The sequence below is a fragment of the Callorhinus ursinus genome, unplaced genomic scaffold (assembly GCF_003265705.2).
Source record: "Callorhinus ursinus isolate GAN/ISIS: 27379988/994484 unplaced genomic scaffold, GSC_fseal_2.0 scaffold9, whole genome shotgun sequence".
NCBI classification, from domain to species: Eukaryota; Metazoa; Chordata; class Mammalia; order Carnivora; family Otariidae; genus Callorhinus; species Callorhinus ursinus.
The window spans coordinates 54240577-54266009 of NW_027397071.1; the positions used below are offsets into that span (position 1 = coordinate 54240577).

General features: G+C 43.7%; 1 long non-coding RNA gene across 1 annotated transcript; it reads right to left on the reverse strand.

The window, feature by feature from the left end:
* Positions 1-21260: 21260 nt before the first annotated feature.
* On the reverse strand, positions 21261-25080 carry LOC141373440 (uncharacterized). Its single transcript, XR_012379465.1, has 3 exons — positions 25020-25080; positions 24519-24619; positions 21261-22619 (listed from the first exon to the last, which is right to left on the reverse strand). It is a non-coding gene; the product is annotated as an uncharacterized lncRNA (long non-coding RNA).
* Between the last annotated feature and the right edge of the window lie 353 nt (positions 25081-25433).

The following is a 25433-nucleotide window of genomic DNA, read 5'->3' on the forward strand; positions in this document are numbered from 1 at the left end:
GTTGCCCAGCAATCCGTGACTGAACAGAAGTCTTCTGACCTGTTCTGATGACCCTTCTACTAGATTCCACAACAGGAGCCACCCTGGCTTGGATGGGGTAACACTACTGTCCTGGTCATGACTCATTCTTCTCCATGGGTCAGAAACAATCCATTAGCCTCTCGCACTGAGTCATGGGCTGAGGTGAACCTGGGACCTGAGGAGAAAGCAGAGCTGCCCTGTTGGATGGGTACACCCAGGGGTCCCTCAGGTCAGCTAAGCACACCACCTGGGAAATCCTTTACAGGTGTGTGTTGGGGGGGTGAAGATGGGGTGGGTATAGGGATGTCACACCAGGTCTACTTCCCTCTCTCACAAGTGTGTCTGAAGACAACACCTAGCCAGTCACGGTGCCCAGTGGGCTGTAACTCAGAGGCATTCCTTCCTCTCCATTCCTTGTGCCAACACCCTAATTTACTCCCTCATCACTTTTTCTCTTGACTGGGTTCCCATCATCCACTCCACTACCTTTCCTTCTAAAAAATTAATTAACCTGTCACAGTCGGACATTTTGACTCTGTTGTGCTTATGTTCAAAAGCTCTTTAATGGCTCCCTAGTTTGTAGGGAATGAAGTCAAAACCTCCAACTTATCATCTAAGGCCCTCTGGATCTCACCTCCTCCTGTGTTCAGTCCTCTTCTCTACACTCCCTTGAGTCCCTCAGTTTAGCTTGTTCAACCTGTTGCTCTTGCTTGGAGTTGCTGTTCACTCTTCCTCCTCCTTGACCTTGCTAATATACTGTCTTTCATCTTGTAGGCCCTTCCCTTGTTTTACTCATCTTTCAAATCTGAGCTTAAAATCTGGAAGCATTCCCTGATCTCCTCAGCCCAAAATGATGTAATACTAGCATTGATCATTTCTCTTGTCTAAGTCATTATGATTAGTACTTCAACATGCTTCCTTTAATTTGATATTTTAACAATCTTACGTGACAATGACTATTATTATTCCCTTTTTACCAATGTGGAGACTGAGACTCGGGAAGGAGACCTAACTGTCCCTGCTCACACACCTCATGAGCTTCAAGTATCAGATCTGCCTGACTTGGAAGTCGTTCCGCGACTTTGGCTCCCGCTCAGCACGTCCTCTACACTTTTTGGTGACACTTGTCTTGCTGGGTGTTATGTTTTCCTACAGGGCTCATGAGTACTACTGTGATCCTCTGGAAGACAAGGGACTATTGCTTGTGTACCTTTCACTCTCTGTGTGGTATCTGACACATACTGGGCCATGGGATAGAAAGCAAGATTTACGGAGCACTCGCTGTGGGCCAGCCCTGTGCTCGTTGCTACCCTACACATGCATGCACTCATTGAAGTATCGTTAGTCCTGTGTATAGAGGAAGAAACAGAGGCACAGAGAAGCTAACTGGCTTTCATCATTAAAAACTATTTGAATTAGCTTTAATCATTTGCATGTATTTCTTTTTCAAAAAATAAAATCAGTTTATTTCAAGTATGGACTCATTCATACAATTTTTTTTTAAAAATCACACAACCTGAGAATTCAGGCTTGGGCTTTTCTGACTCCAGGGACAATTCCACTCTAACCATGTCATTTCTGATATACTTGGAGGAAATGTTGAGACATGTTCTTATTGGAATTATGATCAGCTGCATATGGCAGAAAACTCATGATAACCATGAGGTTTAAGTCTCTCACGTATAACAGAAAGCCAGAGGGAAGTGATTGTACTCCACGGTGGCAGAGGCCCTGGCCCCTTCCATCTTGTTGCTCTGACATCCTCCTTGTACAGTTTCTACCTCCTTACCCAAGATGGCTGCTCCCTCCAGCGAGAAGGAGGAACAGCAGGACAGAAGGCATGTGTCCTGCAATTAAGCATACTTCCCAGAACTCTCGCACACCTCTTCTGCTCACATCCCATGGACCAGAACTCAGTCACATGGCAACACCTAGCTGTAATGGAGGCCAGACAATACTGACTTCATTTCCAGCAGCCACATGCCTAACTGAAACCCAGGGGCTCTTAAGGAGGACATGGAGAATGGTGATGTGGCTACCACCAGCCATCCTCTGACACAAGTAGGAGTGTTTTGCTTTCAGAATGTATCTGTCCTGCTCTCTAAAACTGATTCATGATTGGAAGTGCCTCATGCTTCCGACATACTCTTGAGTCTTCTGTAGAGAGCAATACACACCGAGAGAATACAGCTTAAAGACCCAATTTCTAAACCAGGTGATCAGTGGATCAGTGGGCTTTCTCTGACAGAAAATCCTGTTGTATGGTCTTAGGCAAATCAATTACTCTAAGTCCTATGACCTTGGGCAAGTCACTTTACCACTGTAAGCCCATTCTCTATCAGTTAAATGGAGTTAAGAATAAAATCTCTACCTCATAGGGTTGTAGACAGCTTAAATGACATTGTGAGAAACATGAGAAATTAATTTTGGTAGTATATTGTATTTAACTCAATATATCCAAAATATTATCATTTAACATGTAATCAGTTTAAATTGCTAATGAGATACTTTACACTCTATTTTTCATACTAAGTCTTTGAAATCCAGTGTGTGCTTTACAGTTACAAGACATCTCAGTTCAGCAGGTACATTTTAAATGTTCAATAGCCACTGGGGGCTGGGGGCTACTGAGGTGGCTAGCACCGGTTGAGACTAATTTTAAGTGCCCTTGGTAGGTGCTCCCCTCATGCCTTTACTTACAAGTGAAGAAGTAATCCTCCCCCTACAAGTGTTTACTTGACTTCTCCGCAAGCAATTCCCTTGAGGAGAGGGAATGACTGGTATCCCCAGGGCCTAGCATAGTACCTAGCACCGAGCAGACACTCAATAAATACTTGTTAAACAAATATTATTTGTTTCTCTATCCCCAATACCCAGCCCAGTGCTTGACCCTCAGTAGGCATTTAATAAAGACCTATTAAACTAATGAAGTAATGACCCGGGATTTTAATGGTAAGTGAGTTTGTGATTTGTCAGCAGGTGAAAACCAGGCAGTGTATTGCAGAGGAGACAATGGCACCTTTCTAGCCCTCAAAGTAACACCTGCTGTTAAGTCAAGTTTCCTCCACCACCTCCTTCCCCCGCAAAACAGAAACTGAAGCCAGATGGGAAGCCACGGGCCTGCACATTCTGGTAAGATCACACAACACCCGGCCTGCAATGATAAGCAAGCATATCGAGTTGCCATGAATAAATGGTTAATTCCCTGCTAAGGCTTAATTTCTCTGTTGCGCTGTTCCTTGCCTCTCGAGATTGATTCCGCATAGTGCAAGCGAGGTGAGAGGCTCCACAAAGTGGCCAGCTATCCTGCGACAGGAATCTAGGGAACTTTACAGTAAGACCGGTAATAATCATAATGCTGGGACTTTTCAGCGTTGGCAGCACCACGTGCCGGTACGATGAGCTGAAGCAGCTGGTGTTCGTTCCTTCCCTGGGCATCCAGTTGCTCATCTGGGAGCTGGGAGGGATGGCACAGGCTTCTCCAGCCATGCAGCTGCGGCCCCTAGCAGGGCAGAGCTCCCTGCATGAAGCCACTCCCGGTGCTCTGAGAGTGGTCACTGGCATTGTTCCTGCTTCAGCCTTGCCCGGCTCTCCTGAATGACATCATTTTCGTCTTGACAATCAGCCCTAAGCTGGACGATTTTCTGAGAGTTATGTAGAGCTTTTCCCCCGCTCCTGTGGACAGCTAAAGCACCAACACTATTTAGAAAGATCGGGGCCGAGCCATCTCTTTGGGGCCTGGTGGCAGGCCAGGAGGCTGGTCACAAAGGCCGCATTCAGCCGCAAACAGCAGCTTGATGGGCAGGAGCCTTGTCCCAAACATTCTTTACTAGGCTTGGGGGGGTGTGGGGGGGCAGAGGCAGGGAGGTGTTACGGGCCTCCTCCAAATATTTGTTGCTGTATCTCTATAGCAACCGCAGTGGCCATAGAGAAACCTTGAAACTGCACATCGAAACTTGGGAGGGGCTGCAAAGGCACGCGTGATTGGGAGAAGGCTTTCTCCTGGACCTCTCCCCCCTTCTCTACTGAAGTTTTCCAGCCTCTTTTCAAAGGGCATTAAAGAGAAGCCATTAGGCTGTCTGCACACAGCCTGCTCTAACGAAAGTGGTGTGTGCAAAGGCTATACCAAATGCTCAAGGCAGGTTCGAAGAGATTTAGACCAAGTTGAGCAGCCTGGTGTTGTCTGCAGACCCTTTGCAGCCTGGCTGACTGGCTCTGGTTCTCACTACCGTGTGACCGTGGGTAAGTCACTTACAGTCACTGAGCCCTTTCCTCGGCAAAAAAATAATAAGAACAAATAAAATAAAATAAATCAGTTAAGCCCAATTCTCAATCCAGTAAATTCTTATTACTGCCTACCCTGAGCTAGGCACTGGAATTGTAAAGCTAAAAACACATGGCCGGTGCCCTCAGGATGCTCACAGAGTCTACCAGGCAGAGCTCTACGGAATATAGGTTGGATCAGGCCCATGTCCTGGCCCCCAGGGGGGAGCAGTCATACTCTAACCGGGTGTTTCTCTCCCTTCTGCATACTGGACTGCTCCAAAAGAAAACCCTGAAAGAGAAACAAGGGCCCATGTACTTTGATAATGCTCTTCTCATCTTCAGGACAAATTTACCAATCTGGACCTAACTGGGGAGGAACCGACCTTTTCGTTGATTTTATGTATGATGGCTTTATTACAAGATGCTTTCATGACTCTTCTACCACTGGAGTTTCTGATCCACTGAATTTGGAAGGGCAAAGCATTGTTTCTACTCCAGATTGAAGGTGCTGAGGCACAAAGGTAGAGTGATCTGCCCAGGTCACAGGGGGAAATTAGAGGCAGAGCCGGGACTCAAGCACAGAGTTTCCAACTTATTCTTTCAGAAAATATTTTTTGAGCAGCTACGAGGTGCCGACATTGTTCTAGACACTGAGGTTAAAGCAGTGAACAAAACAAATTTCTGTTAAGGAACTTAAGCTCTAGAGGAAGGAAGGAAGCTACTAGCCATCACGTAAATCCATACTATCTCAGGTAGTGGTAAGCACTATGGAGGAAAAATAAGCAGAGTGAAATAGATAGTGATGTGGAATACTATTTCCTGTAGTCATCTCAAAAGTCCTTTCCACGGAGACCTGAGAGGAGGGAGGAGCTAGCCATGTGGATATCATGGTAGAAGAGCACCCAGGGAGGAGGAGGAGTGAGCCTGGAGACCCTGAGGCAGAAACACATCGTGTGCTTATGAACCGCCAGTAGACCAGAGTGGCTAGAGCAAAGAGAAAGATGAGGAGACCAGCAGGAGGTGAAGCCAGAGCAGGAGTGAGGGATCCAGTTCATGAGGGCCTGGTGGGGGATGGAATGAACTTTGGATTTTACCCTGAGTGAGACTGGAGCCATTGAAGGGCTTTGGGCCAAGGAGTGACATGATGTGACTTGGCATCACTCTGGCCCGCATGAGCATCATTCTGAAGAGCAACAAGGATGATAGGGGGGCCAGTTGGGAGGCTATTGAAACAATCCAGGCGAGAAAGGACGGGGGCTCAGAGAGTAGTAACCATGAGGTGGAGAGGTGACAGATTCTAGAACTGTTTTTCAAGAAGAGGCAACAGGATTTGCTGATGGTTGGAGGTGGGGTGTGAGGAAGAAGAGTTGGTGATGAGTCCACAGCTCTTGGACTGAGTGATTGGCAGTGTGAAGTTGCCATTTCCAGAGATGGGAAATCCTGGGGTAGGAGCAGGTTGGGGGTGATAATGACGAGTTTTGTTTTAGGTGACACAGTGGGAAAAGCAGAGAAGGTGGAGAGCGGCATTCTGGAGATATTCAATTGCCATTCATCAGAACACATGCTATTTGGGGAAGCCATTGGCCTGGATGGAAATACCCAAGAGAATGAGTGGGGATAGGACAGGAGAGAACCAACGCATGGAGCATTCCAATGGATCAAGCTAATAAAGAGGAATAGGACCCAGCAAGAAAGCTGCGCAGGAGGGACATCTTAAGGGAGGAAGAAAGCCCAGAGGCTCCAGTCCTGGCCGCTGAATGAAGGAAGTGTCCCAAGGAAGGATCAAATCAATGCTAGTTTAAGGTAGAAATGGGGACTGACCTTGGGATTTGGCAGAATTTCCTGTCTCTAGAAACGGCAAAGCATGACCTTGACAGTATCTATTTCAGTGAAGTGGTGAGGGCAAAAATCCAATTGATTGGGTTCAAGAGAGAACAGGAGGAGAGAAAGTGAGGACTACAAGTAGGTTCGATCCTTTGGAGAATTTTTCTGGAAAGAGGAAGAGTGAAATGAGGGGGAGATGGGGTCAAATGGAGTGTTTCTTTTTAAAGATGCTTGACTTCCTGGCATGTTTGTGTGCTGATGGGAGGGGCCTATGAAAGGGATACATTCATGAGGCGGAGAGAAAAAAGAAGGTCCGGTTCTGGAGGCAATGCCCTTGAGTAGACAAGAGGGATGGGATGGATTTCAATCCTGCTCTATCTTCTACTGTGATGACATGGCCCCCCAGTTGATAAAATTATACGTTTGGGGATCATTTTAAACTGCTTTCAAATGCAAACATTCCTTTCAATTACACAGAGTACCTTTACCAGGAGGTGGGAAAAATACTGCCCAGTGGGTCTGGCAGAACCTGCCTTGGTGAACATAATGAGCAAGCCACTCCTGCTACTGCTGGCTTTTCCCGGCATTTGTGTACAGCTCTAATTGCAGGTCATTTAGGCAGCAGGTTCCCATTGTACCTGGGACCTCCCCACAGGCAGGGACTGTGCTCTATTCCTTTCTGCAGCTCCGTGACCAGCAAATGTCTGGCACATATAGATCCACAAACCACTTGGGAAAGGAAGAAACAAAAAGGGATAAAAGGAACAGCAATGAAAATTGGATCTTCTTGCCCGATGAAATCTCTCCCTTTTCAAGAGAGGCATGAGCTTAATATTATTTTATTAAATATAACTTCTTAACAAGACGGTCAGTAAATAATTTCTTTCTTTTCTTTTTAATTTGTGAAAGACAAAGGGGAAAGGAGGAAAGAAATAAAGATTTATTGAGAGCCCGCCCTCTCTTCTGGGCCCTCTGCTAGGCACAGTTGATTGAATTATCTCCTTTCCAAATAACCAATATGATTGGGAAAAAGCTTAATTTTGCACACAGCCCTCAGCTCTACCATTGATTTAAAGAGTCATGCAATGTAATGGGATGCCTTATATAGTAATGAGCTTCCCATCAGTGGAGGTATGTAAGCACAGTCTGGATGATGTCTGTGAGGAATCCCAGCATCTCATGGTCATTGGGCTTCATCACTTATGGTCCAATCCAATCCTGGGAATCAATGAGTCTAAGTCATATCATTCTATTACTGTATATAACACACAACTCAAGGTTTCTCATCATCAAAATAGAAGCACATAGAATGTGTTGTGCCAGAAGGCACAAGGGCATGATACATATTCTAAAGTCAGACCGTCAGGGACAAAATCTGGCTCCACTGCTTACAAACCACACTGTGTGCCTCAGTTTCCTCACTTACAAAATAAGAATAATCAGAGTATATACCTCACTCTAAAATCCATCTCAAGTGCTTAGAACAGCATGTAGCACATAGCAAGTACTCAATACATGTTAGCTATTATTTATTTATTCAGTTCAACCAACTTTTATAGGCTGTGCCGACAGGGTCCTGGAACCTGTGGGTATCTGTTATGACCCATGCTTATACATTAAACCAACTCTAGTTAGAAAGATTGGGCTCAGCAGACAGAAGCCCTTGGGGATTGAGGTGTTTTCACGGGGGTACCGGTGGGCCCAGCCAAGCCTGCCCCCCTCCTGCTTCATGAGTGTGTCCATCTGCCCTGGTCGGGCAATGTGCAGAAATGTTTATGGCGACCTCGTTTGTTTTCCTTTCTGTTACTGCTGCCTTCCAAAGGCCAGGAACCGCTGAAATTCAATGAAGGCAGGGACCAGGGGAGCAGCCGGGGCCTGGGTCAGGGCCAGGAGTAATGAAGTGGAAAATGTTCACACCACAGGCAGCATTACAATGCACCTGTACAAATAGAATGAGGACCTGCCCACCCCCTTCCTCCCCGGGGGCCCAGCGAACTTGAAGACTTCTCTTTATGGCTTTGCTTTCTCCCCTGCCCAATCAATGCTGAGGCCCACAGTGAAGATAAGAAACAAAGCCGTCCAGAGTGTAGTGATGAGAGGAGGGACAGGATGAGAGGGACACCCTCGGCCCAAACATTTCCTGAAAGTTCTGGTGACTTCTCTGAAAGCCTGTTTGCCTAAAACAGGGGAGAAATGCACTGTTAATGAATGTCAACCATGGGCTAGGATTTGGGCAGGACACTTTCATATACCTTTGCTAATTTCATCCATCCGATAGGATTTCATCCCATTTTACAGACATGGAAACTGAAGTCCAAGGAAACAAAGCTAGCAGGTAACAGAATCAGGATTCGGAGGCAGGTATCGCCATTCCCATTTTGCAGGGGAGAAGCTCGGAACCTTTTTCAAAGCCATCCAGCTGTTGAGCAGAAACACAGAGGTGCTGAGCAGTCAGTGGGTGGTCACTGGGGCACCCTTGAAGAGGCGGGGCAAGAAAGACAAAGGGCCCAGCTCTCCCCTGGGCAGAGTAGCAGGGCCATATCTCTCTCATGATGGAAGACAGAGGACTAACAGACTCATCCTGGATAAGCGTTACATTGCTTTTGAAGCAGCGTGATTCTGGGTGAGTCCTCAACCTTATGGAGGCTCAGTTTCTTCATCTCTGAAGTGGGTGTCTGTGATCATTGAGATGATGTCTCTAAAAGCCCAAAGAACAGGGCATCCGCCTAGGTAGCACAGTTGGTTAAGTGTCCGACTCTTAGTTTCGGCTCAGGTCATGATTTCAGGGTCCTGGGATCCAGCCCTGGGATCCAGCCCCCCCATCAGTCTCCACGCTCAGCATGGAGTCTGCTTGAGATTCTCTCTCTGTCTTCCTCTGCACCCCCTGCTCATACTCGCTCTCTCACACACACAAATAAATAAATAAATCTTTAAAAAGAAGATAAAGCAAAAACCCAAGGAGATGTTGCTTTTCACCTCTCTCAGGCTCGACGTGCAGTCACTCACAACCCCTGCTATTGGTGCTACCAGGGGCTTCCTTGGCCACATGAAGGGAACGTACAAGCCAAAAGGAGAGGTCTTGCCCTTAACATGTACTCCAGGGGCTCACCTTTCATCGCCATCCTCTCTTACATAAGTCGTTAGGCTCCTTAAAAGAGCAAACAGACAGAAAAATCCATCCCATGGAGCGTCTGGACATAGGGTGGGCCTTCAATAAATGTTAGCTCCCCTGACAGAACATGAGCTCTTTGCAGACCAAAACACGTGCTGCTTTTTAACTCTTGAATATATAACATCACGTCCTCAGAGTAAGTGCTCAATAAATGTCTGTGTATCCAGTATGTTAAACACTTGGGGAGTTTCTATCATTGCACCCCCTTATCTCAGTCGACATCCAGCACCAACTCTGTGGCTCTCCAGACACCAGGCACTTGATTCAGGGTCCGGGGACCAAGGTGACACAATTCCCCAAGGAGGTACTCAGTGGATTCAAAGAGCTCAACTTCACCTAATTAGGAATGAACTACTTTTGCTGTTCTTTGTTGATATTGCTATTTTTGTGGACACTACAGGCTTATTTGATTATTATTGTTGCTTTAACCGAGGAAGAATTCTAAGCTTTGTGATGTATAAAAAGTCAGGATTGCCATGTGTCCGTAAAATGATTAGCACTTCCTGCATTTTTTCCTATTCAGTAAACTTGCTCTGGTCTCTCACGAGGTACCAGGCAGAACAAGGAGCTCACTGCTCATGCAGAAGCAGACACTGGAATAAATGCCTTTCGTACACTGTGACTTCTGAAACAATGGAAATAGTACAGATGGGAGAGAAAACTCAGTGCAAGAGTGGGCAGTCAGCGCCCCCCACCCCGCCAACCCCACCACCATCATCCTAAGGGTGGTGATTTGAGCTGGGCTTGAATTCATTCCATCATGGGATGTCCGTCAGTAGACCACAAGCACCTGGCTAGATCCTCTGAGCAGTTGCATGGCCTGCATCTCCAGGGTGAAAAAGATCCAGCCACGCATGGTCTGTTTCCCTCCCTGGAGTACTTCATGTCACCTCTAGAATGGGCACCTCATAAGAAGTGATCTAGTGTTGCCATTTAAAATAGTTTCACACAAAGATTGTGCATAACAGGAGCTCCGTAAATGTTTGTCTACCCATCTGAACTGAATGATGAAGTCCAGACCTAGAACTTTATGACTGTAAACTTGTGAAGACTAGGGGCAAGTCTTACTCATTTGAATCTGTGTATCTACATTTTCCTTTCTCCACCCCCACAGCAGCTGACTCTTATTTGTCCATCAAACCAGGATGATCCCAGCATCTTCCCTGATCCCCAAGGCTGACCATGTCTCTGTGCTCCAAATGCACCCCAAGCCTCCACCACAGCACTCGCTTGTTCATTTGCTTGCAGCAGAGAGTGAGACTCAATCGTCTATACCTTCCCCTCAGCCCAGAACATAGGAAGTCTTCCGCAGACACATGCTGAGTATACGAACAAATGAGGACAGTCTCCTCTAGGGCTGAATTTCCCCCAAATGGATGTTAAGTTTCCTGTGGACAGGACCACGTTTGGCTGTGCAGAGCTGGAGTAAGCCAGGGCTCTAGGAGAAGAATGTCAACATCAGAAGAACGGAATGGTGCCAAAGGGTGAAGGAAAGAGATTCCCTCTATTTTTTGCAGATTTCCCTCACCTTTGGGATTCTTCCCAAAACCTGGAAGTAATTCTCAAAGCAAAGCTCAGTGTGTGATTTCAGGAGGGCTCAGGCAGGCCAGGTGTTTCCTGTGAGGGGCTGGCCCAAACCACTCTTCCTGGCCGCATGGAGGTACCATGGCTGGGAGGATGTTCTGGGCTTGAATTAACTGTGGAGGACCGGAAGGAACTCAGCCTCCTTGGAGAAGGGCAGCTTTGAACCCTCAGACACAAAGGCCAGTTTGCCCCAACATCATGACCAAAGGTTGATATTTCTGGATTACAAGCCCTTTTTACATTATTCTATAAAAACAAAAGAGAAAAAAGAAAAGATTTCCTTTTCCCAGTGGGAAACCAACTCAATTCAACTAATATTCAATATGTTCCACTTAAGAAAAGACAGACCTCAGAAACACCACCAAAACATCACAGAGTGCATACCTGAAATTCAGAAGAGCTCCCTATTTGCAGCTCACATCATGACAAACCTCCTTTAGATAGCAAGCAACCCCACAGCTTTGAAACATTTGGGTTTCAAGGACATGATACACTCAAGAAACACCAGGCACACACTGGGGGTCAGGGGTGTCTAAAATGTCCCACGGTTGTACAATACAATTTCAAGCAAACAAACAAATATCTACCATTTCTCATTAAGTGTACAGAAATTTAAATCATTCTTTCCTCCAAGGCTTCAACATGCCATGACAATTTGACCTTTCTTGGCTCAAGTACAAACTACGTGCACTGAATATGTTTCTGCCTTTCTTAAAATCAAAATGTTAGGCCCAAAAGTAACATCAGAAAGCAGGGAAAACACAAGGGTTTTACCCGGCAGTGACTGTGTGGAGCAGGGCTGAGAAAGATTCTGAGGCCATGTTTGAATTCAGCCAGAAGGAGTGCAGGGATGGATGAAGGATGCATGTCCTGAATATGCGAACAGAGAAGAACACACCAGCATATATTTGCCATTCCTGATTCTGTTTGAAAGTCTCAATCTATATAGATGATGAAACTGAGGTCCAGAGAGACCCCCTGGCTTGTTTAAGGTTACAGAGTGAATTTTTTTCAAAGGGCTTGGAATTATGTAGATATAATTATTAGGCCATTTGTATGAGCTGGAGAAGCTCATACCAATATGAGCTCATGATCTGTATGACTTAGAAAAGACATCCAGCCTTGGCACAGAGGGTCTTGGACAGCGGACATTCCAGCACCATCCAGCATCTAAGAAAATATACCTCCATTGAATAGAACTGTACCACCCACCGGACAGCCTTCTTCAACTGTATTTGAAGTTTAATGAAAAGAAATCACTGATACTGATAATGAGACCCATGACACCCCAAATTCTTGAAACTGCTTCATGAGTCCAGGACGTCACCAGAGAGGGGATAGGGCTTTCTCTAACAATGAACCCATATCCCTTCACAGACCATGCACAGCTAGAGGACATTCTTCTCCACAAGTGGTGGGTTTGGAGTCCTCTTCTAGAACAAATGTTTCCTTAACTTACTCAGGCTTTCTCTGAGACTATCTTCTTGTGCCCTGGCTGGATGAGGCACCATCTCTATGCTCCCTTAAGCCCCTGTGAGTCCCTCAATCATGGTACCTATGACACCTTCTTAGGACAACCCACTAGAGGCAGAGCTTCGCACGGGCTAGAAGTACTTCTTACTCAGCATCACAGCCCTAGAGTACAATGTCTGACCCAGAGTAAGTGCTTCATGAGTATTTTTTGTAGGAATGAATGCCTTGAGTGGATAAAGAGCATCTTCTTCAGTTTTTAATCTCTCTCAGAACTGTTTTAATCCAGTGCCTCCCAAGGTAAATTTTCCTAAATTCTATTCTGTGAAAGGCTGGCAATCCATGAGATCGCTGTTGTCCTGAAAAATAAATAAATAAATTAAAAGTAAAAATAAACATAGTTCTTGGGATTTTTTTTCTAAAATGTCATTTAGCACATATACATAAGAAGAGAGAGAGAGAGAGAGTGTGTGTGTGTGTGTGTGTTCCTTGTTATTACAGCATATGATGGGTGATGCTCTGGTCAGAAGAAATGGAGAAATGGCACATCCTACATTAGAATGCCTGTGGTCTTGTGAGAAATTCCTGATGCATGAACCTGGAACATTCCACAATAGTGTGATGCATTCACAGCTCTAACCGACTCATGTCTATGGCCTTTTGGATGATTGTTGGTCTATGGTACATATAGTTTTTATTTTTTTATTTTTTTTAAAGATTTTATTTATTTATTTGAGAGAGAGAGAGAGAGAGAGCATGAGATCCAAGAGGGTCAGAGGGAGAAGCAGACTCCCTGCCGAGCAGGGAGCCCGATGTGGGACTCGATCCCGGGACTCCAGGATCACGACCTGAGCCGAAGGCAGTCGCTTAACAACTGAGCCACCCAGGCGCCCGGTACATACAGTTTTTATAAGAGCACCATATATTTCTGATATTATTAGATGTTATACATTCAATATATGAATCAAAATGTAATAACTTCTTACAGCAACTAAATATTTTCATGAAAACAATCAAAATGTTTTATTCTTAGTTTAATTAAAATGTACATTCTAGTTGTAAGTTCCTTTCATATCCCATCAGTATATTATTTTTAAGTTTCTTAGATGCATAAATCTGATCATTGAATTGCTCCTGCTCCAACTTGCTTGTTTCCTTGGGGAAATAGGCAGATATCTGGAAATGAAGGGAAGAGTGAATGGGGAGTTGAAGGTAATAAAATGAGATCCCGCAAAAGTTAAATTTTAAAAAGACACGAAGCTCTTGTAAGCCCACTGTTAACCACAATGGTAAGGGAACTGTGAAACATGTGGATAAGCAGAGACGAGCTAGTAGGATAGAAACTCTTGGGTTAAATTTTAAAACAAAAACCGTGATTTGTCTACATAAAAGACTGGCACACACTCGAGTTAAATTTTAAAATAAAACCAATGATATTTTTTATATAAAAGACTGGCACACAAACTGTCACAGAAATTTTAAAATAACACGGATACAACATTGCAAGCCTGATAAACATAAAGAGAAGGCATAATAAGTTAAATAGTAGACAAAGCAATTTCAAAAAGGGGACAGGTAACAATAATCATGTTACATTGATAAAATTTACAGTCCCCAGTGAGGGCATAATAATGACAAGCACATTAAAATTTTAAAAATGGCAATTTTGAAAAACAGAAAAAAATAAGTTGAAGGTTTCAGATGTTCACGAAAGCTCTACTTAATGTATTATTTTTAAATAGAGAAATTAATATAATAAGTGGGTTCAACAAGAAGTAGGGGGAAAAAAACATTTATATATAGCAGTCATCCAGGAGAAAATCAAGGAAATTTATCTTCAGGATCATTCTCTCCCTCAGCCTTGCAACCTGTCTCAAGCTGTATATGGTGAACTCTTTTATAATTTAAGGAAAGAGATTTTTATGCTATCTGAAGTGTTTCAGAACATAGAAAAATATGAAAAATTATCTCACTTATTTTATAAAATTATTGTTATCCTTCTATGTGAGTGAAGAGGCTCAAAGGTATAAACTTCCAGTTATAAATAAGTCCTGGGGATGTATGTACAGCACAGTGACTACAGTCAATAATATTGTATTGCATATTTAGAGTTGCTGAAATTAGATCTTAAAAATCTTCATTACAAAAATAAATCCTCATTACAAGAAAAAAAATTTATAACTATGTATAATGATGGATGTTAATTAGACTTATTCTGGTGATCATTTTGCAATATATACAAATATAGAATTATTGTATTGTAGACTTGAAACTAATATGGTGTTATAGGTCAATTATACCTCAATTAAAAAAAAAGAAAGAATAGATCTTAGGTGCTTTCACCACACACACACAAAATGGAGCTGATGGATATGTTAATTAGCTTGATTGTGGTAATCAATTCACATTGTATACTTATATCAAAACTTCACATTGTACACCTTAATTATGTATAATTTTTATTTGTCAATTATACCTTAGTAAATCTAGATAGATAAATAATTCTTTAAATCTGACATATAATACCAAAAATGGGTAACTTAGCTCAATCTCCCATATTAATATTTTTGTAAAAATTCTAAACAAAATGGTAATAAATTGAATTCAGTAGTATACTAAAAGGAATAATGCACCATGACTAAGTAGGGTTTATCTCAGGAATGCTATGATTCTAAAATTCCTCTTGATTAATAAAGAGTGGAGAAATACAAAGATGATTTGGACAATAATTATAGTGAAGAACTACCCTTGACAAATTTGAAAGCATATCACAAGACTATAATTAATAAAATAGTGTAATATCAAAAGACATGGCAGACAAATGGAATGCAATGAATATGATAATTAGGCTCCATTTGACATTTGAATCAAATGTATAACAATGACATCAGAAATCAATGGGAAGGGAAAAGAGAAGAGAGGCCAGGGTCAGGAGGAGAGGTGAATGATAACTGTCTTTAATTATCTCAGGATCCTTGGCTGAAAGAGGAATCCTTCTCCCAATTTAGGCTTCAAAGGCTGAATTAGACCAAATGGGCATCAAGGAAGGGAGATTTCTGTTCAACAAATAAAGAATCAGAGCTGTCAGCCTTGTCCGAAGAGAGATGCAGCTGCCCCCAGAAAGTACATGCAGGATCTGCTACTCAATTTGTGGGAACTAGCACAAAAAATGATAATGTGGGGCTCCTTCTTCAAAAGTATTAGGACTTTCAAGATGGAGGCAGCAGAGCATGAAACGAAACATGATTGGGGACCTTACGGGCTGCATCTGTCCTGGGTGCATGTTTCCTGTCACAGGGAAACAGGGACTAGAAGAAACCTTGGTTGTGGGCACTGTCAAGTGGCTTCAAGTACAAGACTGATAAATAGACTAAATTCATTTCATTTAAGTTCAGCAATGATAACCATTCCCCTCATTCTTACATTTTCATTAAAGTTAAAAATTAGGACATAGACACACCCGCAGGCTGCTATTTCGAGACTCACCTCCCTCCCCATTGAATTGCCTGGAAGCATGCCAGTTTTACAATGTTCATTATATACTGCTGAAATCTAAAACATGACTTTGCATTTCATGACTTTATTGTTTTCACAGCACTTCCACTCACGTTACTTCTTATGATCATAACAGAAAAGCATTTTTTGTCCATTCGCCTGAAAGGGAATTCAAACCCAGGTCAGTTCTCATGTGCCCACGTCACACAGCCCTTCTGCCATCCAGGCCCTTCGGATGCTAAGTCATCCAGTTATTTATTCATCTATCCTTCCATCGGTCCCAGCACCTGCTCTGTACGAGGCCCCCTGCTAGGCCCTGGGGACCCCACATTTCCTGACCTTGGGAGCTCATGGTTTAGTGGGGAAGACAGCCAAGAAAACAAGTTACACCATAGCATGAGATGAGTAAAATACTGGAAGTGAGTACATATAAGAGAACGCTGAGCTCTGTCGAGAGGGACCAAGGGAAGCTTCGTAGAGACAGCAGGCAGCAGGCAGGTTTTGAAGGGTGAAATTGAGTGCTTCCCATTGCACAGCTGAACTGAACAGACACAAAGAAAGGCACAAGCTCCACTGTGTTCTCAAAGGAATTTTACTGGCTGAAAAGCTTCTCACCTGGTTGATTTAGTCCCACCAATGGGAACTTATACCACAGGGAGCCATTTGTAGAGACCCATTTCCCTGGCAAGTGATCCTGGGTGGGAAGGTTCCTGGGTTGGAACAGCCAGGAGCCCAATGATAGTCCACACCAGAGAAGGGCTTTCCAGGCATTGGGCAAATGTAATGCATCTCCATTGGACCTCACAGGATCCTATTTATGGTTCATAGACAGCAATCACGTAGAACATGTCTAGAACCTGTTCTGGGCCATCTGCTAACAGGTATCAGAACCTGTGTGGCTTCCTCCTACTTCAAGGCTCTGTCCACTTGACCCATGAGGAAGGTAAGAGCCCTGCTTAATCACCAAGGAAAGGGGCCTCTCCATTTTTGGGTAACTCTCTCCATCTTTGTAGTTCAGTTGACCTCTAGGGCAAACATGACTGACAGTGTCTGCAGCCTACCTTTCAGTCATATTAACCAACCTGAGATATCACCTGGGGAACTCTAGCTCTACAACAGATTTCTATCAGATAGTTGGCCAACAAGGGAGTGCATTGCTATAATGAGTGTACATCAGATAGAGCGGGGCTATGATAAGAACAAAAGAGCCACAATGGCATGTGTTATATTTGTCAACAGCAGTGTGGACATGATGATGAAAGATTCTGTTCTAGCTTTAGCTCTGCCACTCACTGCCTGTAGGTGGGTGCCTTGGGTGACTCTTGGCCTTAGTTTCCTTTTATGGAAAATGGATATAAAGTTACCTACCTAATAAGGTTATTATGAGTATGAAACAACATAATAGATGTGAAAATCATTTTTAATTTATAAAATGCTACAGAAATATTTGCTTTTATTACTTTTAGTGGTACCATTTCAATATAGTCAGAGGAAATTTGTACATCATTGTAATTACAGCCCAGATCCTCATTACTTGTGTAGGGTCCACATTACTTCTAGGAAACAATCATATGGAGGCAGGATGAATTTAAAAGGAAAACACTCCAGGACACGTAGGCTGATAGGATCTCAGTTGGGACCAGAACCCCACCTTACCATCACAGATGAGCCACACACACATCCAGCCAAGGCCTAAATTATGTTTTACAAAGGAAATATTTTTTTAAAAGATTTTTATTTATTTATTGAGAGAGAGAGAGAGAGAATGGTGAGAGAGAATGGTAGAGAGAGAGCATGAGAGGGAAGAAGGTCAGTGGGAGAAGCAGACTCCCTGCTGAGCAGGGAGCCCGATGCAGGACTCGATCCTGGGACTCCAGGATCATGACCTGAGCCGAAGGCAGTCGCTTAACCAACTGAGCCATATTATAAAATCTGGGCAAAGTTGCCAACATCTTCCAATAGAGGCTGGTCCCTTAGTTGCCTCCTAAGGAACTATATCTAATGGACATGAACAAAATGCCATAATTTAAGTCATAAAGCACCAAGGTCATTAGCTTCACACAAGCAGAGTGTTAGGGAGGTGTATAGAAGATAAAGATCACCATTTTCTGGGGAGGATAATCAAAGAAGTCTTCTAAAAGAGTAACTTTTGAATTGGGCTTTGCAGAGCCCACAGATGAAAAGTTTGGCACAATGCAAAGAACATGGACTCTCAGTTCAGCAAATGGGCAGTTGTTAACCCAGCTCAATTAACAGCCTCTCCCTTTGAACCTTAGTTTCCTGATCTGTAAAGTAGGGATAAAGCAACCTCCTGGGAAAGAATTGCTTTTAGGGATAAATTAGTAACCAAGTGTTTATTCTGATGGTAGATACCAAAAAACATGAGTTTCTACCCAACATTCCTATCCCTGGATGAGCAAAATTGTGTTTCTAAAAACTGAAGGCAATAAATCAACCAGGGGATATTTATAGGACACTCTGTATGCTCCTAACAGGGTGCTGAGAGCAATTTGAGGATCACAGAATTAGAGTATCTCTTAAATCCTAAGATGCCATTGATTTTAATGGCACTGCTGATTTAGTAACTTTTAGATTGAAGTGAGGAAAAAAGAAGCATCACACCCTTGATATGATGTACATATCAATTGTAAGATCCATACCGATTTCCAAAAAATTAAATTTGAAAGAAAAAGTGTTTCTTAGAATTTGAGGAAATGTGATCTGAAATGTGGTCCATGCCTTCAAAAAGTAAAGAGTCCGGTTGGCAAGACAAGACTGCATGGATGAAAATTCTCTGTGAGAATTGTGAAAATCAGTAAAGATTTGGCATTTGCTAATAATAATAATAATAATAAAGACTACATGGATCAAAATGAAAAAGAAAAAAATCCCCAGCCAAACAAGTACATGGTTACATACTGAAGGTCTCAGTCAGTCTTTCTACAAACACTGGGCAAAAGGAAGGCCTTAGCCTTGTATTGCTTATAACACACAACTATTGGCTATACGTTTAAGCATTCTTGACCAGTCTTAAAGATTCCTGTAACTATCTACCATTTAGTAGCCTGCAGAATTGCAAATGTACATTCAAGTCAAATGAATTCAACTTCAATCTTTCCTAAGCATCTACTCTGTGCATACTGTTGAGCCGTGGGCCATGGGACAGAACACCTTGTCCACCCCGGCACTTCCCCGGGTCCCTGGTGGAGCACACAGCACATAGTAAGTGTGACTGGTGTTTTGCCAAACTGAGCTGAACTGCTTCTATTGTCCAAGTGAAGTTCATATTCTCATACAAATGAATTAGAACCAATCATCGGGCAAATGGTCTGTACCACTGCTTCTCAGAGTGTTTATGGGGAAGACCAGGTTTTTACTCTCAATCTGCAGCCACTTTGGTAAAATACAAAATCACATGATTGGATGCCATGGCAATGCCAAATTGCTATAAAATCTCTCAGCATTCACTCTCAATTTCTGAACTTATCTCAGCAAGGACCCATAACTATTGGCAGAATGATACCAGGCTGATATCAATACACAGACCATACTTTGAGAGTCCTTAGTTTATATGATTCCAAAACCCTCATTATCTGGAAATCCCAGAATGACTGAGAAAATTGGCAAGTTTTGTGAAACATTTAATAATGCTGATGAGAGTATCATTTTCCAAGTGTTTCCTATGTGGAAGATACTGCCAAAGATTAGGAACCAGCCTAATCCTATCTTTTCATTCAGGAGATTACTGCTTAGTCAAGGAGACTGACAAGGGCACACCTCAGTTGTTTTTGACCATAGCTTGAGTGGAGCAAGAGAAGGTATCACTGGCAGTAGAAAACACAGGGGCTCTGGAAGTTATACAACTCTGAGTATAATCCCTGCACTATTTACCATCTGCATGAAATAGAGCAAGTGAGCCCTACCTCTCAGAGCCTCGGTTTCCCTATCTGGATATAAGAGGCCCTCCGTAACGTGTGGTTATTGTTTCCGATGTATGATGGCTTGTTAAGGTGTCATAGAAAGAGGCAACTGAGTGGTTTGTCACAGACTCAGATGAGGAGTATCAGACAGAGAAAAGTTCTGATGACACCCTCAGTGTAGTAATAGGCCTTAAGGCTCCATGATAAAGAACATCTGAAGAACGTGACATATCTTGGCTTGTAGGAAAAATGATTCAGACGACTATAGAGCTGCCTTCATTTCAGAACAGCCATTACAAGGAAATGAGCATAGGCCTCTTTGGGGTGGCTCCGAAGCCTGGAACCACAACCAGTATAAAAATTTAGAAAGAAGCAGATTTCTGTTAAAAGGAAGAAGTTTCTGGCAGCCAGAGTCTTCCAAAGATAGAAGGGGCTGGCTTGACTGGAGTGAGCCATCACTGATGTGTAAAGCTTGTGTCCATTGTCAGGAGAGCCTAGTGTCAGATCAAAGATAGGTCTAGGTGGTCTCCAGGTGTTCTCTGGACTTGCCTTTACAACTCTGACAATTCAGGAATCAACTTTGTCATGGTGCAAAGAGCCTCCTCAGACTCCTGCGAGTTTGGGCATTTAAGGTAGGATGGCTGGGAAGATGTCAATCTATTTGTCAGAACTACTACAATAGCAATGTGTGCTAAAAAGTGGTCCTAATATCCCTCCTATTTGTCTAGCCCTGGATAGCATATGAAACATCTTTACATGTTGCCTTGCCCACAACTCCAAGAGGTAAGTATAATTACTACCCCCAATTTACCGAGATGAAACAACAGCTCAGAGAAGTTCCTAGTTCAGTAAAGAACACACATCCCATAAATTAGCAACCTGGGGCTCAAACCCAATCTACTGGTTCCCAATCCCTACCTTGTCTCACTGCCCAGCTTCCTCCCATCCTTCCCAACACTCAGTGTCCTTATGCTAGGTGACCATTCCTACCCCATCACTCAGACTGCTTGTGAAGGTCAGATGGGGCAAGGCGTTTGAAAATACTTTGAACAGTTGGAATGATTTCCTTCCTGCCTTCCTCCCTCCCTCTCTTCCTCTCTTCTTTCCTTCCTTCCTTAAATGTTTACTGAACAGATTCAATGTTCTAGGCACTATGACAATCAGTTGGGATGCCAAGATGCATAATACACAGTCTTTGCCTTCAAGGAGCTACCAAGCGGGATGGGGGATAGAGACATTGCTCAAAAAAAAAAAAAAAAATCACAAAGTGTGTCAATAGTGCAAAAATAAAAATGCATAAAATGGAGATTGCTCAAAGGTAGGGGTGAATAATTCAGATGGGGGAGTGGGACCATTAGAGAAGTCTTCCTGGAGGAGGTGACATCTGAACTAGGTTTGGAAGAAGGACTTGCATTTTACCAGGAAGATGGTGTTGGGAAGGTGTTTGGACAGGGAGAAGAAGGTATTTCAGAGTAATAAAGGAACACTGCCTGAGGCATAACGATTTGGAACAGCATGGTGTATTTGGAGGCCTGGAAGTAATGCAATAGAGCTAGGATGTTGAGTAAGAACCAGGAGTAGTGAGAGATGGGACAAGAGAGGTCAGAAAGGTCAACAGGAAGATTCAAATCCAGCATAAGGAGTTTTGGTTCTATCCTAAGTGCAATGGGGAGTTTCTATAGCGGTTCAGTTGGAAAAGAGACATGTCAGGGTTTTAGAACTAGCACTTGCACTTGAGTATCAGAATATGGAATGGATAAGGGGGAGGAGGCTGACCATTCTCTGTCCCCCTCTTCCATGTTCCCAAATCCATTTTCAACCCCTGTCTGCCCAGCTCTGTGTGACAGGAGGCCAACCCCTGCTGACTGCAACTTCTGGGCTCCCTTGAACCAGACTGCTGGGTTCAAACAATGGGAAGTGCCAGCAAAGAGAAGGGAGATGAGTGGAAGGAGCATTGTGTGATTTCTTCCTTGTTTCTTCTCTGCTCTGCATAGTTTCTCTGGTATTTCCCACTGGGCAGCCCTTCCTCCATAGTTCTTGTTCTCACTGGGCTTCAATATCTTTATTCCTTCCCCCTGTGTCTTCAGTCCCATAGGTGGTAACAGCTTCCAGCAGTTGCTAGTCTCTCGATGCCTCCATTAACCCAGCCCCCACCTCCCTGATAGTCCTTCATTAATGGTCCTTCATTTGAACCAGGTGAGATGAGTTCTGCTTCCGGCCAAAACCCTAACTGATACCTGGAATTGAGGTTAGACAGAGGTCTGCAGAGAGGCAGAGCCATTGCAGTAATCTGAGAGAGGGGTGCAGAGGTAGTAGTGGTGAAGAAAGGGAGCCGAGTGGGATTCTTTCCAAGAGGGGAAGCCATGAGTCTTAATTTCAGCTTGTGAAGAGTCTCCAGGAGGGAGAATTCCTGCAGGACTGAATGGTGGTGGGGTACTCCCCAAAATGGAGAATTCAGGAGGAGAAGCAGGTTCCAGTGGGCTGATGAGATCAGTTGTGATCAGCTGAGTCTGAGGTGCCTGTGGGACACCAGGAGATGTTCAGGAGACTGGTGGACTAGAAGATCTGGCCTGGAGATTCAGCCAAGACACCAGCAGCACAGACCTAACAGTTAAAGTCCATGGACAACTGGAAAATGCACTAAATTTGCCACAGGCTCATCTCACTAGTTGTCTTAATAATTATTGATATATAAAGAAGTAGAGTTATAATGACCTAAGATCTCACAGAAGACTGTTCAGAAACTGCCTGCCTTGTACCTTGATTGATTACCCTCCTCTTAAAGATGTAGGGGTTTGTTTTTCAAATCCACAATTTTCCCTGGCATTCCATTTAGTCGTTCCTATTTTTCACCACCAGATTGTTTGCTGGGGAAAAGAACAAAAACAGCAACAGATGTCTTTGTTTTGGAGTTTTGCAAAACTCTCTGGTTAAGATAACACTTTCAATTAAAGAAGTTGTATCATCCAAATACCATATGCCAACAAGCCCTCATTTGCAAAAATCACCTGCTTTCAGAACTTGATGAGTCCTCTTAAACCACCACCCAGTAGCTAAGGTAGGCATCTAAACAGATCCCTTCATCTCTCCTCTGGATTCTGAAAACTTCCATCCAAAAGGTGAAGTCAAGAAGATATCCTCTGATTGGTCCTCTGGCCTCTGCCGACATTCATCACCACTTCCTCAGTCTTCATGCATATATAAGCATGTGCGCACACACACACACACACACACACACACACACACACACACACACACACCCCTCCTGTATGTATATAGCCTGTGCTATTCATTGCATGTAAGGGCCTGGAACATTTTAGGCACTTAGCAAATCCTGTGGGATAAATGAACTCATTCCTCCTTTCCTTCCTTCATCCCTCTCTCCATGTTTGTTTCTTCTACAGCTTCACATTTTCTGAGACTTCTGTGCTGCACAGTTGCTAAGCACGGAAAGTACAAAGGTAATTAATCAGATTCCCTGTCCTCAGGATACCTACCATCTAGGAGATGGCCACATGCAAAAAAGAGCTCCAATCCCAGGAAGACTGTGAGCTCCTTGAAGGCAAGAATCAGTCTCATTCCCTGTGCAGCCCCTTTTTCACAGTGCTGGGACCTCAGCAGGCATTCGGTGTCTGTCGAGTGAAATGTTTGTTCAATGAAACATGCCCTGCCAAGACAAGAGAGTGCCATGGTGCAGGAACGCGGGGGATGCCATGCTAAAATTCTGAGTGAGAGTGAGCCGGGCAAGACTCGGGGAGCAGTGGGACATGCACTGAGTGCTGGGAAGGATGGAGAACAGCAGGAGGGCAGGGCCTGCTGGGCCATGGGAAGCCCTTCAACCAAAGCATGGAGTCATGATGCTGCTTACGACTGAAGTGACCATCAATGGTGAGCCATCCAGTTTGGTCACGACATCAGGTGAGAGGAGGATTCCACATGATCTGAGTCCCATTACAGAGGATCCTTAATGTCTGCTTAGAGTCTGGGTTTTGTTAGACACTGGGTACTACAGCACACTGTGACAAATATAAAGTGGCATCTCATCCAGGGCAAGCCTGTTACAGACTCACCCCGCTCTCACCTGTGTTGTGAATCTTGGGTAAAAGTTTCATGTTCCCTATTTGACCACAAGCAATCTCAGAATGGGAATCAGGATTCAATATTGTTGGAATAGTCAGCTGGATATTCTCCATTTGCCCATACAGACCCACTCTCACTACTTCTCCATCTGACTCTGTGTCCCAGGATGCTGACCTTATAAAAGACCTTATAAAGTTTCCCTTGCCCTCTAGCTCTCAGCTGGGTCTGGCCAATAGAAGCCACCAGTAGGAAATCACAAAGAAGAGAGTAAGGATGGCATATCGGCTCCCCTGGCTCCCTCTGTGTCTGGTTGCTATGGGTTAGCTATATTCCTCTACCAAAGGCCACGGATCCTGAAAAGTGGCCCTTTCTATATGATTACTCTCTTCTGGTTCCATAACCGACTAGCTCTCTGAGCCTTAATTCCTCATGTGGACATTTGGATAACAATTCCTACTACATAATGTGATTGTAAGGATTAAAGAAGATAATATTCACAAAGTACTCAGGATAGAACAGGTGCTTTATAAATGATAAGCTTATTTTACACAGAAAAAAATATGCATATGTATATTGCGATTAGTACTCAGAACAATGTTGAAAACCCACATGGACAGACAGCCTCAACTGAGTACTCTTCTTCTGTTACAAATTACTGCCCCAAACATACAGACAGATATACATACAATTCTTCATGAGTTAAATGAAGTTGTCAGCGCTTGAAGCTTCTTGTTTAGACTCTTCCTGTTTCTTTTACTTGGCCAAGTCAGAAGTTCCATGTGGGAGACTGTGCAGGTGGAAGGGATGTGACCAGAAGGAGACAGAAGAAAAAGAACATATTTGAAAGTTGTCATGTGCTATGTACTTCCATGTCTCCTATCCCATTACATTTTCACAGGAGCACACATAACGTAGGCAGAATTCTTATTTTCACTGGTGAACGTGGTGAAGTTCAGAGAAGTTAGGGACTTTGCTCAAAGCCATGCAAGTACTCAAGAGTGAAATCAAGATTTGAGTCTGGCTGTTCTGGTCCCCAAGCCACACTCAGCCCTCCTAGTGCCTCACTGCTGAGAGCAAGCCACCTCTTGCAGCCAGATAGCTAGAATGTTTATGTGTTTTTCTCCTTAAACTCAAACTTCTTTGGCTGGAAGCAGCAAATCATTCCAAGACACGTGACAGTTACTCACTTAGGAGTGAGCCACAGGTCTTTCCTGGCTGGCTCTGCCAACTCTTCTCTTTTAATTGTTTCTGGGGGAGGGGAAAACTCCATGTTAATGGAATTCCAAAAAAGAATGTTATGGTGACAAAGCAGGGAGAAAGCTCAGACAATGGGAGGAAATGTTGAAAGATTCCCTTTCATCTCCTAACGGCAGTTTGGGGCTGCATACATCCACCCCTGGGAACAGACTCCAAGAGCGAATGTTCCCCACGATGAGGAGCCCACATTTCGTGAGTGCACAGTTACTCTTCCTTCCGTTTTTTAAAAATATTTTTCTAACCAGGTCTCCGGAACTGAATATAAACACTGCAAGGGTTGTTTCATCCTTTCCAAAACAGCATTTCACTCTCCAGCCCCTCTCTAATGCCCCTGGTGAGAATTT